This window comes from Neopelma chrysocephalum, unplaced genomic scaffold (assembly GCF_003984885.1).
Source record: "Neopelma chrysocephalum unplaced genomic scaffold, ASM398488v2 Primary Assembly neopelma1_75, whole genome shotgun sequence".
Classification (NCBI taxonomy): Eukaryota; Metazoa; Chordata; class Aves; order Passeriformes; family Pipridae; genus Neopelma; species Neopelma chrysocephalum.
This window is the reverse complement of record NW_020897736.1, coordinates 14,106,753-14,119,331: the sequence shown is the minus strand read 5'-3', so window position 1 is coordinate 14,119,331 and position 12,579 is coordinate 14,106,753. Positions and strand designations below refer to the sequence as shown.

The window sequence follows — 12,579 nt, the reverse complement described above, 5'->3', positions numbered from 1 at the left end:
CCCAGAGCTCCTCCAGCTCCCAGAGCTCCTCCAGCTCCCAGAGCTCTTCCAATTCCCAGACCTCCTCCAGCTCCCAGACTTCCTCAATTTCCCAGCCCTCCTCCAGCTCCCAGACTTCATCCATCTCCCAGAGCTCCTCCAGCTCCCAGAGCTCCTCGATTTCCCAGAGCTCCTCCAGCTCCCACCACCACCAGAGCACAGAGGCTCCGAGGATGGAGCCAGCTCTGCTTCCCCCCAGGAACCTTCTTCCTTGGGAAGAAGGTTCTTTTCCTGGCCCTGGCACAGGTTTGACCTCCAAACCCTCAGAGCTGCGGAGCAATTGCAGCATTTTGGCTTTACTGGTCCTGGGGCACCGTGGCCTTGGCTGTCCCTGCTGGATGATACCACATCCCTGTGGCAAGATGAGGTGCCAGCAGCCCCTGTTCCCTTGGGGAGGGGAGAGGTGACTCAGCCATGCAGGGAGAGGGTTTTCCTGCTCCCATCTCCCCCCACTCCAGCTCCCTTTTCCCACGGACGTGGTGCTGGAGCGCTTGTCCCAGGGCTCGTGTGTGTTCCCACCGCTGATGTCACACCACAGACCCCATTCCCACCATCCCCACATGTCCCCACAGCCCTCAGAGCAGGGAAGGGCCACTCTGGAGACCCAAATCCCACAGTAAGCAGCAAAACTCCTCGTTTCCTCCTCATGGATGCATCTGGCTGATGGCACAAACAGCTGGAGCAGCAGAGGGAAGCTGAGGGAGCGGCTCCAGCTCTGCACCCACCACAGGAAACACCTTCAGGCTCCAATAAACACCGGAATAAAGGCACTGAAAGGGGCCTCAAGGAAAGAGGCCATTCCTACAAAACACTGTCACATTCCCAGCCCCTCCATCCAGGCACAGCTGGGCTTCCCAGCAGTGATCCCACAGCACAGGGAGCCCCAAGGTGGGATTTTTGGCAGGAACCGTTCACTTTGGGAAAGCCACTTGTTCTCAGTGCACAGACAAGGAGGAGATGCAGAGGCAGTTTGGGAAGAGCAGTTGGCTTTCCAAATATTCCGGATTAATCCCATTAGCACGGTCAGAACAAAGGACAAGAGACAGATGAATGTTTCCGAAGTGATTTCTGCCAGTTGAGTTTGTTCCAGCCTGGAAGAAAGTGACTGGGATTTCCCTGGAGTTCAACTTTTCAAGGATTTCTTCTTCCTAGAGACCCCTGACGGCCTGGGAAGGGCCTCTCCTCTTCCCAAGCCAGTGGGAAAAAGGCACCAAGGGAGGCCAGATGTCTCCTCCCCATCCCTCCTCGACCACAGGGCTGCTTCTCAGGCACTTCCCATGTCCCACAGACACCATGGACCGCCTGGAATGGTGCAAAAACCAGTCCTGGCACTCCCAGAGCCCCATTTTGGACCATTTTTCCCTCCAGGAAACCTTCTGGGGGAGGCAAATCAAACCTCTCCTGGGTCTGTGTGCTGAGAAGAAACTCAAATCTCATTCTCGTCAATAAACCCTGTAAACAAGCACAGTTTTCCTCCCACTCTGTTTCCCAGCTCCTTCCCACCCCGGGAAGCCAGAGGAAACATCCTGATGGAGCACAAAGTGTTTCTGGCCCCTGGAGCTGCCCTGGGTCACTGGCCACAGGATTTCACCCTCCTCCAGCTTCTTGGAATAACGTTTCCTTGAGGGAAAAAAAAAACCCTACATGCTTTTTCTCAACTTGAAGGGGGTTTTAGGGAAGTCTGAGAGGGGGAAAAGTCTCTTTTCCCATCTTGAGACAAGCGTGTGACCGAGCCAGAGGCTCATCCATGAGAGTTATTTCATATCCCATCACACGTCGTTGGCTCCAACGGGTTTTTCCAGCCAGGATCCAGCAGTTTGAAGCAGAATAAACAGGCCTGTTTGTATTCCAAGAGAACATCTCCAGCGGGAGAATGCCATCAATCCAACCCCTCCAAAAGTCACCTGCTCTTTAGTTGGGAAGAGGGGGAAAGCCTCAGGTGGGGTAAGAAAGAGCTGGAGGTTGTTGGGAGAAAAGGGAGGAAGAAATTCCTTGGGGAGATGCTGGGTGGGTGAGGGTAAAAAAATTGGGAGAAAAAGCCTGCTGGGAGCACTCCCATTGCTCCTTTTGGGATAGCCTGGAAAAAAACCCCTTCCAAGCCCCAGCTCTGCACGGGACATGAACCACAGAACCTTATTTATCCTGGCAAACAAGATAACAAGCAGGGAATAGTCCTTGAGGGAACAGCTCTCCCTCACTCGCTGTTTTCCACCCAAAACACTCAAAATGTTCCTCCAGAGAGCATGGGAGGGCATCCCACAGGAGGCTCCTTTCCCATCCCAGCCTGTCACTCCCGGACAGCTTCACAAACCCACCAGGGGGTTTTGGAAGCTCATCCGAGCTGGGGGGGTAAAAGTTTTCCAAGAGAGATGAAGCAGAGAGAAAGAACAAAAAGAAACAAACAGCAGAAGAAGCAAAACAAACATTATCCAGTAAATATTCCAGGCTTCAGGACCCCGTTTCCTGGCCAGAGCGAGGAAGTGCCAGAGCTGGGGTGGGTGGAGGTCACAGGGCGGGCGGGTCGGGATGAGGGAGGCACTGACTCCCCTGTGCCAGCCCACCCCGTGCCCTCCAGGAAGCTGGAGCCAGGACAAGCCCTGCCTTGTGCTCCAGCTCCTGGGATAAGGGAAACATCCACAGAAACCAAATGGGGCCTTGTTATTCCGGCACAAAGAGCGCCTGGAGCCGGCGGAGGAGCGGTCGCGATGTCCCCCCCGCCCCGGGATGTGCCTCAAATCCAGCCTTTTCCCTGTTTTTCCTTGTGTTTTAGCCCTGGAATTGGGTTTTTTCGCACTTTATATGAGAGCAGCACGGGCAACCCTCTTTGCCAGAGGTTGGAGTGATCCAAGCTGGAGCTGTGATTCCTTGGGAAGGGCCAGAGCCAGCGTCCCACGGGCTGAGCCCGTGTGGGATGCTCGGCCGTGGTCAACCTTCCTGTAGAGAATTCCTGCAGAGTATTCCTGCTTTTTGCTCATTTGCTCAAAGGAGTCAGCATTTCCACAAGGACTGAGTATTCCATGGGTCTGATGAACAGTTTTTTTGGGGATACAAGGTCAAATTTTGGGAGGAGCAGAGCTGTGGCAGCTGCTGCACTGCTCCCGATAACAAGTGCTCTCCTGGCCGTGCTGCCAGAGAAATCTGGGATTTTTGGGAAGGGGATTTTTGGTAGAGGGGCTATGGATGGCAGACCCCCACCCTGGGCATGGCACCACATCCCTGGGCTGTTCCCATCCCTCTCCAGTCCCCCGGAATCCCTCTCACCTGCCCTGCTCTGCTCCGCGGGCTGGGCGGGTGCTCCGGACACCCCGGGATGGATGTGGAGCTCAGGGAACTGTGGGTGCTCCTCGAGCCTGGAACAAAAGGGAGACCCTCTGGTTACAGCAGCACCTCTGCCACCTGCCCCAAACCCCAACAGGGACAAACCCTGATCCTTGGGGTCACCAGCGTGGTGTGCAGCCACCAGTGCCAGGGATAACGATCCCGGTGGGATTAGGATTAGCCCCCCACTGTCATTCCCAGCCTCCAGAAGCTCTGGGAGCTGGCAGCAGGCACAGGGGTGACCCCAGCACAGCCATGGGATCCCAGGCAGCACAGCCACATTCCCGGTGCTGCTGGCACAGAGGGGGCAGGATGTGGCCCCATCCCTCTGGAGCTTCCCAGGCTCCCTGGGCACACAGCACAGAGGCCCTTGTTCTCCAGGAATTTAGAGCAGCCATTGTCCTGTGGGACAGCAGGGATGCTCCAGGAAGAAGGACTGGGCTGGCCATGGCTGCACAGGGACCCTCATCCAGGAATCACGAATGGATCAGGCTTTGCCAACAGCTCCAGCACCCAACATCCCGGGAATCCCAGAATCCCAGGATGGTTTGGGTTGGAAGGGACCTTAAAGCTCATCCATGTCCATGGGCAGGGACACCTTCCACTATCCCAGGTTGCTCCAAGCGCCATCCAACCTGGCCTTGGACACTTCCAGGGATTGGCCATCAGCCCTTAACATCATTCCCATTCCCAAAACAGCGGGAACTCTGTGACAATGATCCACATTTCTGGCACCTCCCTGTCCCAAACACACCCACGGGCACAGCCCCATTACGGCCCCACAGCTTCCCTGGCTGCACCAGGGGGATTTCTGGCTGGAGCACAGCTATTCCCAACCCTCCCATGCAGGAGGTGGGAGAGGATTTTTCCATAAGGCCCAACAGCTTGTTGGAGGGATTTGCACAGCAGGTGGAAGAAACCACCGCTCTGGGAGGGGAAAATCCAGGTCTGAATCCCGTTGGGATGACGGGGGATGAGGTTGGCACCCAGCCAGGGAGGGCAGTGCCCTGCACACAGACCTCCCACCCCAGGGCTGAGCTTCCTGGGCTGTGCTTTCCTTGAGCATGGAACAGGTTGGGAATTCCCCTTTTTTGGTGCAGGGAGGTGGTTGTCATCCTTCCCCGCTCCAGGATTCTATGTTTCCCATCCCATGGGATCCCTGCTGTGCTGCACACCACAGCAGGACCCCGGTTTGGGCTCAGATCCGGGGGGTTTATCCCGATTTCTCTGCTCTCTGCAGCTCCAACCACACCTTGGCAGCTCTGGCACACCCTCTCCCCGGGCAGCTTTGCTCCCAGAGTTTTTCCAGAGGCGCTGGAGCTCCGCAGCCCGAGCCTGGCTCTGCCAACAGCTCTGCCAGGAACAAAGGAGAGCGGGATTTCTGGGAGCTAAGCTTGGCACCGCTCCCCTCCCAGCCAGGGGACGCTGGGATTCCCAGATTTTGGGGGGGGACAGAGCAGCTGGCTCCATCCTGCCACGTTTGGGTAATTACCACTGACTCAGAGATAGGAATCCGGGATTGGGAGCTGGGAATGAATTGGACTATTCATCATCGGATAAAATTGCCATGAAAAGGAGCAGGGGGGGCGGGGGTGACCCCTCCTTGCAGGGGATGAATTACAGGGCCTGCTGGCCACAGCCAGGCCCCATTAACACACCCCATTAATGCTGCTTTGAATCCCAATTAAAACTCATTAAAGAGCCCCGGGCCAGACAAGTTGCCTTTGAGGAGGAATATTCCTTGAAACAGGGAGCTGCCATTTTTAGACTCAAAGCAGCCACTTATCCTTGTCCCAACCCCCAGCAATCCCCCCAAAGCTGGAGAGCAGCGGCCACCACCCTGCTGGAGACAAGGGGGCTTGTTCTCCATGAACAACCCACCACTGACTGGCTTGTTCCATCCTCATCCAGCTGGGAAGCAACACGACCTCCTTGGCTCTTCCCAGCTGGGGCACCAGCACAGCTCCAGGATCTGCAGCCAGCACAGGGGCTGCAAAGCAGCTCCTCCCGAGGAGCCCCCAGCCCTGCACACACCCCCCAGCCCACCCTGGGGGCACAGCCACTGGATTTTATACCAGCACTTCTATTTTACACAATCACTTCATTTTACACAATCACTTGATTTTACACAATCACTTCCATTTTGCACAATCACTTCCATTTTGCACCATCACTTCTGTTTTACACCATTTTTTCTTTCTGATCAGTCTCTACCCGGGCAGCACAAACGAGTGGGGCTTTTCCAACTGCCACGCCACTGAATTCCAGCTAAAAATATATGGATTTCAAGGCCTAATGAGGCAGAAAACTTCTCCCTCTCCCACCGGGAAGAGCACCTGCCCATTGTCACACAAGGCCACCAGCCCAGGTTGCTCCAAGCCCTGGCCAACCTGGCCGTGGACACTTCCAGGGATCCAGGGGCAGCCACAGCTTCTCTGGGAATTCTGTGCCAGGGCCTCCCCACCCTCCCAGCCAAGAATTCCTTCCCAATCTCCCATCTAGCCCTGCTCCCTGGCAGTGGGAAGCCATTCCCTGTGTCCTGTCACTCCGTGTCCTTGTCCCAAGTCTCTCTCCAGCTCTCCTGGAGCCCCTTTAGGCCCTGAAGGTGTTTGGAGTTGGTTTTCAAACATCAGAGCACACACAGTGCTCTGTGAAATTCACTTTTTAGAAGACTGGACCCATTATTTCCCTGGAAATGCGGCCAATCCCTGCTGTCCAATCCAATTTCTGCAAAGCCCTTTTCCCTGATGACACGGCCCAGTGCCTACAATCAATATCTGATTGATTGAACCACTATCAGCTTTTCCATGGATCAGCATTTCCCTCAGACACTCTGAATCTGCACTTCCCAAGGTGCCAGAGGACATTGTGACTTCCCACCAGGAATGTGGGACAGGAACCTCCCAGTTGAGGGTAATTTCATTTATTTACTGTGATCACAACAGGCAATTGTTACAGTTTTCTCTCTGGATTCCGGGTTTGGATTCGTGTCCTTGCTGCACTCCCAGGATGAGCCATTCCTTGGGCTCCATGGCCAATGTCAAGGAAAACATGGCAAAGCCAGAGGAGACCTTGGGCTCACCCAGGGACCTCCCAGATGGCATCTCCTTTACATGGCTTCTTTTGGGAAAATCTCCAGCTATTTAAAAACTCCCTTCCCAAAATTAACACCCCCCCCAGGCCCCTATTAATTTGTCTCATGGTTAATTATGTTTAGGGCTTTGGAAGCAGCCTCTGGCAGTGGGTGGGAGCTGGGAGCACCATGGACTCCTGCCTGGCCAAAACACCCCCTGATCCAAGGTTAAATTCCTCCAGCCCTTCCCTGACCACAGGATTCCCACTTGGGCATCCCCAACCATCCAAATGAATACCTTCCCTCCTCCTGCTGCTGTTCTCCATCCCAGGACTCACATCCCTGTTCCCACTCAGCCTGGCTCCCTGCTCCTCCTGCTCCCTGGAGCACAGCAGAGTTTTCCAGGGTGAGGAATCACCCAGTGACCCTCAGCCATGGAGGAACTCCTGGAACCGGGCTGGGTTTCTGTTTCCAAGGCACAGAGACCAAACCTGAGCCCAGACTCTTGCCAGGACCAGGGATGAAGTTGTCCCTGATTCCAGCAGCACCTTCCCAGTTGAAGGCCCTGCTGGAGAAAGCCCTGCCAGGCAGAGCTGGAGTGGCCATGCCATGGCATCTGTGCCACGCCAGGGGGGCAGAATTTGGGCAGCTCCCTGAGCGTGGGCTCTCCCTGCGTTTCAGCTGCTCCACCTCCATCCTATTTATAACCTCCCGAAACTCTCCCGGGTTCCAAACTCCCCCAAAAACTGGGATCTGGGATGTGCTGCGGCTGCTTGTGCTCCTTCCCGTGGGAGGGAAGGGGGTGGCTTGGGACAGGGATGGAACCAGCTCGTTCCACAGGCTGACAGCAGATATTCCAGCCCCCTCCTTGCCTTTCCACGTCCCCCCACATCCTGGGAAAAGCTTGTTTTGCCCCCGATGCCTTGGGAAAGTTCTGCCTGGCTTTAGGCCCCTGCACCTGATTTGCAAATGGATTTTCCTCTAAGGATGACTTAGGAATATTTACAAAGTTTGGAAAAGCCTGCCCAGGGCTCCTGTTTCCAGCACTCCCTGGGAAGCAGCCGCAGTGTGGGAGTTGCTGCAGGAAAACATTCCCAATAGTCCCTGACAGCACTGAGAGCTGTGGACTTTACTGGTTTTAGTCAGACTGGGCAGGATGGAGACTCCCTGGGAACATCCAGGCAATTCCCAGTCCCCAAACCCCACCAGCTTTGGATCACCAGACCCTTCCCTGAATCCCCACCTCGCACTGACAGCCCAAAACCCCCAGGAAAAGCATCTTCTCTCCCTTACGTGCTTGTGCCACTTTGTTTTTCCCTTTCCACACCAGCCTGGGCCACAGGGAAGGGCCAGTGACTGAAGGACATGTTCCCCACCTCTGTGCTGGGGTTTGTGCCCCAGTTTGTCTGGAAAGATCCTGGCACTGATCCTGGCGGGTCAGGAACCTACTCCAGGGTTTTCTTTTTCAACCCACATTGCAGGAGACAAAATTCATAGGGTGTATTAGAGCTTTACATTGATTTAATGAAAGCAAATCAGGCGCAGATGACACAGAACTTCCTATTTTTGCACCTCCATTCCTCGAAAATTCCCAGCAGGGTCCTTCCCCATCCTCCTGCAGGGGCTTCCCTGACAGCCCTGCAGCCTTTTCCCAATGTAGCCCTGAATAAATCTGTTCACACCCCAGAACAAACCTGTTAATGAGCTCTACAAATTCACCAGCCTGGCTTCAAACTGCGACCCTGCACCGGGGACTTTGTGGCTCTTTCATCCCAGTTGTAGTTGGTTTTTAACCCAATTTTGAGCTCTGCCCATCAACCCCTCTCTCAGCACCCAGGATTGCTGGAAACACACTTTTCCTGGAGCGGGGATGTTGGGATGGCACAGCACAGGACAAGGCACATGGGAATACCCAACCACAAAGGGCACCTCTGGTGAGAGCCCAGAAAGAGCTGAGGGGGCAAAACACAAGTTATTTGCCAAGGAAAAAGGTGGGAAAGAGGGATTTCTCCCCATTTTCACTGGGGAGCCACCAGCATGGCTCTGGAGCTGCCCCAGGGGATTTGGACATTCCCAACATTCCTGCCAGGAGAGCAGCGATTTTGGGAGCCAAGGCAGCAGGCAGAGCACAGCTCCCACTGCCCCCCTGGAACATGGAACACTTCAGGGCTTGGAGAAGGACCAGGGCAGCTTCAGCTGCGTTTGCTCCCACTCCACGAGCACCAAACCAGTTAATCCAGTGCCCTGCCCAATGCCCCCCAGTGCCAGTCCCTGCCGTGGCCCCACCAGCCCTGTCACCACCCAGAGCAGCACTGGGGCTCCCAGCACCCACAGGGAGCACCAGTCCACTCCCAGGATGGGGATCAGAGCCCACCCAGACCCTTCCAGCCACAGCCAGGACCAGGCAGCCCTTTGCCTGGGGGGGCTGCCCGAGGCTGGGGGGCTGCAGTGTCCCCCCGAGCGTCTGAGCCCCCAGATCATCATTGTCAGGGACACAGAGCAGGGATGTGGGTGTGGGACCCGCAGGTCCAGCTCTGCTCCCACAGTCCCACGGCTCCCACAGGATGGAGGGAGCTCCCCTTTCCTCCAGACTCTGCCGTGTCACCCCCAATCCAGCAGGATTTTGGGTGCTCTGGGCCGCCCCCATCCAGCGTCCCCCTGGCACAGCCTGGACCTGCTGCTGGATGGGGAATGGGAGGGGATGAACTCAGGGATGGGGGAGTGGGAGGGGATGAACTCGGCTCCCGTGGGGATGGGGACAAACGGGCACCGATCCTCAGCGGGCAGAGCCTTCCCTGCGCCGCAGGAACCCGGGAGAGCCGCGGGGCTGAGCCCGCAGGGCGGGTTTGGGGGGCTCCACACCCCCCACCCCCTCTGCTCTGCTCGGGGTGAGCCCGCTCAGCCGCCACCGACCCTCTTCCACCTCGAACCCCCCCGTATCTCTCCTTAATCCCCCCCAGCCCCATTCCCGAGGTTTCCCCCCCCCCTCCCAGCCAAGCCGGCAGCCACCTGTAGAGGTCTGGGCAGCATCTGCCGAGCGGAAAGCGGCTTAGAGCGGGGTCCCCCGGGGGATGCTCGGCCCGGGGGGCCGGTGCTCGACCTCTGGGGGGATGCTCGACCCTCGGTGGATGCCCGGGCCGGGGGAGGGATGCTCGGATTTGGGGGATGTCCGGCTCACGGGGGATGCTCGTCCCGGGGGTTCCTCAGTCGGGGGGAATGCTCAATTGGGGGGGGGATGCTCGGTCCGGGGGAAATGCTCAGTTTGAGGGGGATGCTCGGTCTGGGGGGGATGCTCAGCCCCCGCGGGGGTGCTCAGCCCGGCCGGCCGCCCTCTCCAAGGGTTAAAACTGCAGCAGAGCTGCGGGGCTGGAGCGGCCGCTGGAGCGGGAGGGGCGAGGGGACAATAAAATCCATTAAAGCGGAGAAATAAAAAGCAGGACGCTCGGGCCGGGGAGGGGGGGAAGGGGAAGGGGTCGGGCGGGTCCCACTCGCTCCGCAGCCCCCGCTCGGCACCTTGCGGGGCGCGGGGAGCGGGGTGGGCAGGTCCCGGTCCTTACCTTGGTGACAGTCATGCGGGTGGCGCGGAGGGGCGAGCGCTCCGCGGGCGCGGGGGGAGGGAGGGGGGGGCGCGGGATGCGCGGAGCGGGGAAAAATAACAACCAGGGGAGGAGAGGGATGAGGAGGAGGATGAGGAGGAGGGCGAGCAGGAGGAGGAGGAGGAGGAGGCCGGGCCGGGCTGTTCCCCGCACGGAGCGCGGAGCGCAGCGCAGTCCGCGCCCGGCCGGTGTCGGCGCGGCGGGGCGGTGATGTCACCGGAGCCGCCTCCCGCGGGGGGGGGGGACGGCCCACGAGGGGGGGGCCGGGGGGGGGGGAACGGCCGCTTTAACCCTTTGCCGGCCCCCAATCCCCCGGCCCGGAACGGGCACCGCGCCGGGGATGCGCGGAGGGCAGAGCGGCCCCGGGCGCGGCGCATCCCGGAGCGCGGCGGCCACCGGGAGAGCGGGCGGAGGGCACGGGGAGGGGAAAAGCGCTCCTGGCTCCCGAGCCATGGGATAAATGCGGGTTTCTGGGCGCCGGGCTGCGGCACAGCTCTGCAGGGGCAGCGGGACACGGCACGAGGCGGGGCAGCGGCTTTTTGGGAGCCGGGGATGAGCCGCAGGGCCCGCGCCTCGCTGGCTGCTCCCCCCCCGCGGCCGGGCGTCCCGGTGGGGCAGGAAATCATGGAATGGCTCGGGTGGGAAAGGACATTAAAGCTCATCTCGTTCCCGCTCCCTGCCATGGGGGCAGGGACACCTTCCGCTATCCCAGGTGGCTCCAACCTGGCCTTGGACACTTCCAGGGATGGGGAATATACGTTCCATATATATTTATATAATTCCACATATGTTTATCTATTCCATGTATATTTACTATGCCATGTATATTTATCTATTCCATGTATATTTGTATATTCCATGTATATTTATCTGTTCCAGGTATATTTGTATATTGCATGTCTATTTGTATATTCCATGTATGTTTGTATATTCCACGTGTGTTCCTGTAGCATCCAGAACCATCCACCCATGTGCTCGTTTCCCTTCACATATAAAATTATTTCTTTTTCCCCTCCTGTTATAGATGGTGACAAGTGACCACCCCAGAGCCTCGTGCTGTGTCCCAGAGCTGTCAGCTCCATTTTCCAGGCCAGTGCAGGGTGGCCCAGACTGGAGGTGGCACTCAGGGTTACTTAGGGCTCCGATGTCCCTTCGTATGCCCAGGTACCTCCACAGACCAGGCCCGAACAGCTGCCACAAAGTCACTGCTGAGAGAAAAAAAATCTGTATATTTTCATCCCACTTCCTCTTCCACCACTGAGAAAATCATCCTCCTGATGGCCCCGACTCAAAATAAAATCAGGAACCTAATTTAATAAATTGAGGAGTGCAGGGTACCAGGAGGCACCGAAGCATCCCTGGCCTGTATCACTTTGCACATCCTTGCACCAGCTACAGACCAGGAATTTTCTCACATATGTAAAGATCCTCATCATGAGAGATGAGAGAATAAATACTTAGAAAAAAAATAGCACTTTAGCTCCTTGTCTCCTGGTTACCTGGCAATGAAAGCAGCAGGATACAGCCCAGGCTCAGAATTATCCAGCCATTAGATTGGATGTTGCACCAACTGATTTTATTGTTGCTGAATTAAAAAGGCTCGAGGTCAATACCAAATGCATTTCCAATTCCCCTTAAAGAAAAGCCCTGCCAATAAACAAAGGATTTCCTTTTTTATAAGGAGATTATTCAGCCAAGAATCTGATGATGAAAGATTAGTTTTATTCCAGTGCTGAGCCTCCCTGTAAAACCACAGTGGGTCTGACAACGAGTGAATGCCGAGAGCTGTAAAAAACCTTTGCTCCCTGATATTCTCCTAAAAATCAACTATTTTTAAAGCTAAACCATGTGAGCTGGGCTGGAGACTGACTGTGAGAAAGGTTAATGCAATTAATGGAGGGCTAATGACATCAGCCAGCGAGAGAAGCCACCTCTAAATCCCGAACCACCCAGCAATGACCTTTTCCCAACAAAACCCCATTTCCCGGGAGCTGCTGGTGGGAGCAGAAGGACCAACGTGGGCAGAGATGATGCTTAAAATGAAACAGAGCTCGGGAGGTGACTGAGACAGGGGACACTGAGGCCCAGCTGAGCCAGAGGAGGAGAATCCAGGTTGTTCGAGAGCCTTGGAGGAGCTGCCGTGTCCCGGCTGCCGTCGCTTGTGGGGTGGAAGCGGCAGCGCCCGGATCCCACTGAGCCTCCTGCACTGTCTGGAGCTGCTGGAATTAATTAGCACCAATTAACTGGTGGAAACAACTCACTTGGAGCTGTGAACTGGGACAGCTGGAGGAGGTAGGGCAGGAAGGGAAAGGCTGGGGGGCTCCTGGAGTCTGATCCTGAGGATAGAGGGATCCGGATTTTCCGTGTTGCGGTAAATCCCAGCACCCCCCAAACCCCCAGTGCTGCTGGGGGGAGATCAGAAATATTGGAAAAGGGGCTGGGATCCCCTTTGGGGAGCGGGGAAAGCAGTGGGAGCCGGTGCAGCCCCTCTGCCGAACCCTTGCCAGGCAGAGGTGGGATGCTGTGGGAATCTGGTGGGATTTTGGAATGCTG

General features: G+C 56.8%; 1 protein-coding gene across 2 annotated transcripts in view; it reads right to left on the bottom strand.

The window, feature by feature from the left end:
* CORO2B (coronin 2B) overlaps positions 1-10,236 on the bottom strand; it is a 41,711-nt gene extending 31,475 nt beyond the window's left edge. The window contains exons 1-2 of one of the 2 annotated variants that reach the window (XM_027688130.1): positions 9,988-10,236; positions 3,301-3,389 (exon numbers count right to left, since the gene is read on the bottom strand). The gene's annotated coding sequence lies outside the window, so the exon portion shown is untranslated. Of the gene's footprint in view, positions 1-3,300; positions 3,390-9,987 lie in introns of those variants that run through there. The other variant, XM_027688129.1, reaches the window with a different exon arrangement.
* Between the last annotated feature and the right edge of the window lie 2,343 nt (positions 10,237-12,579).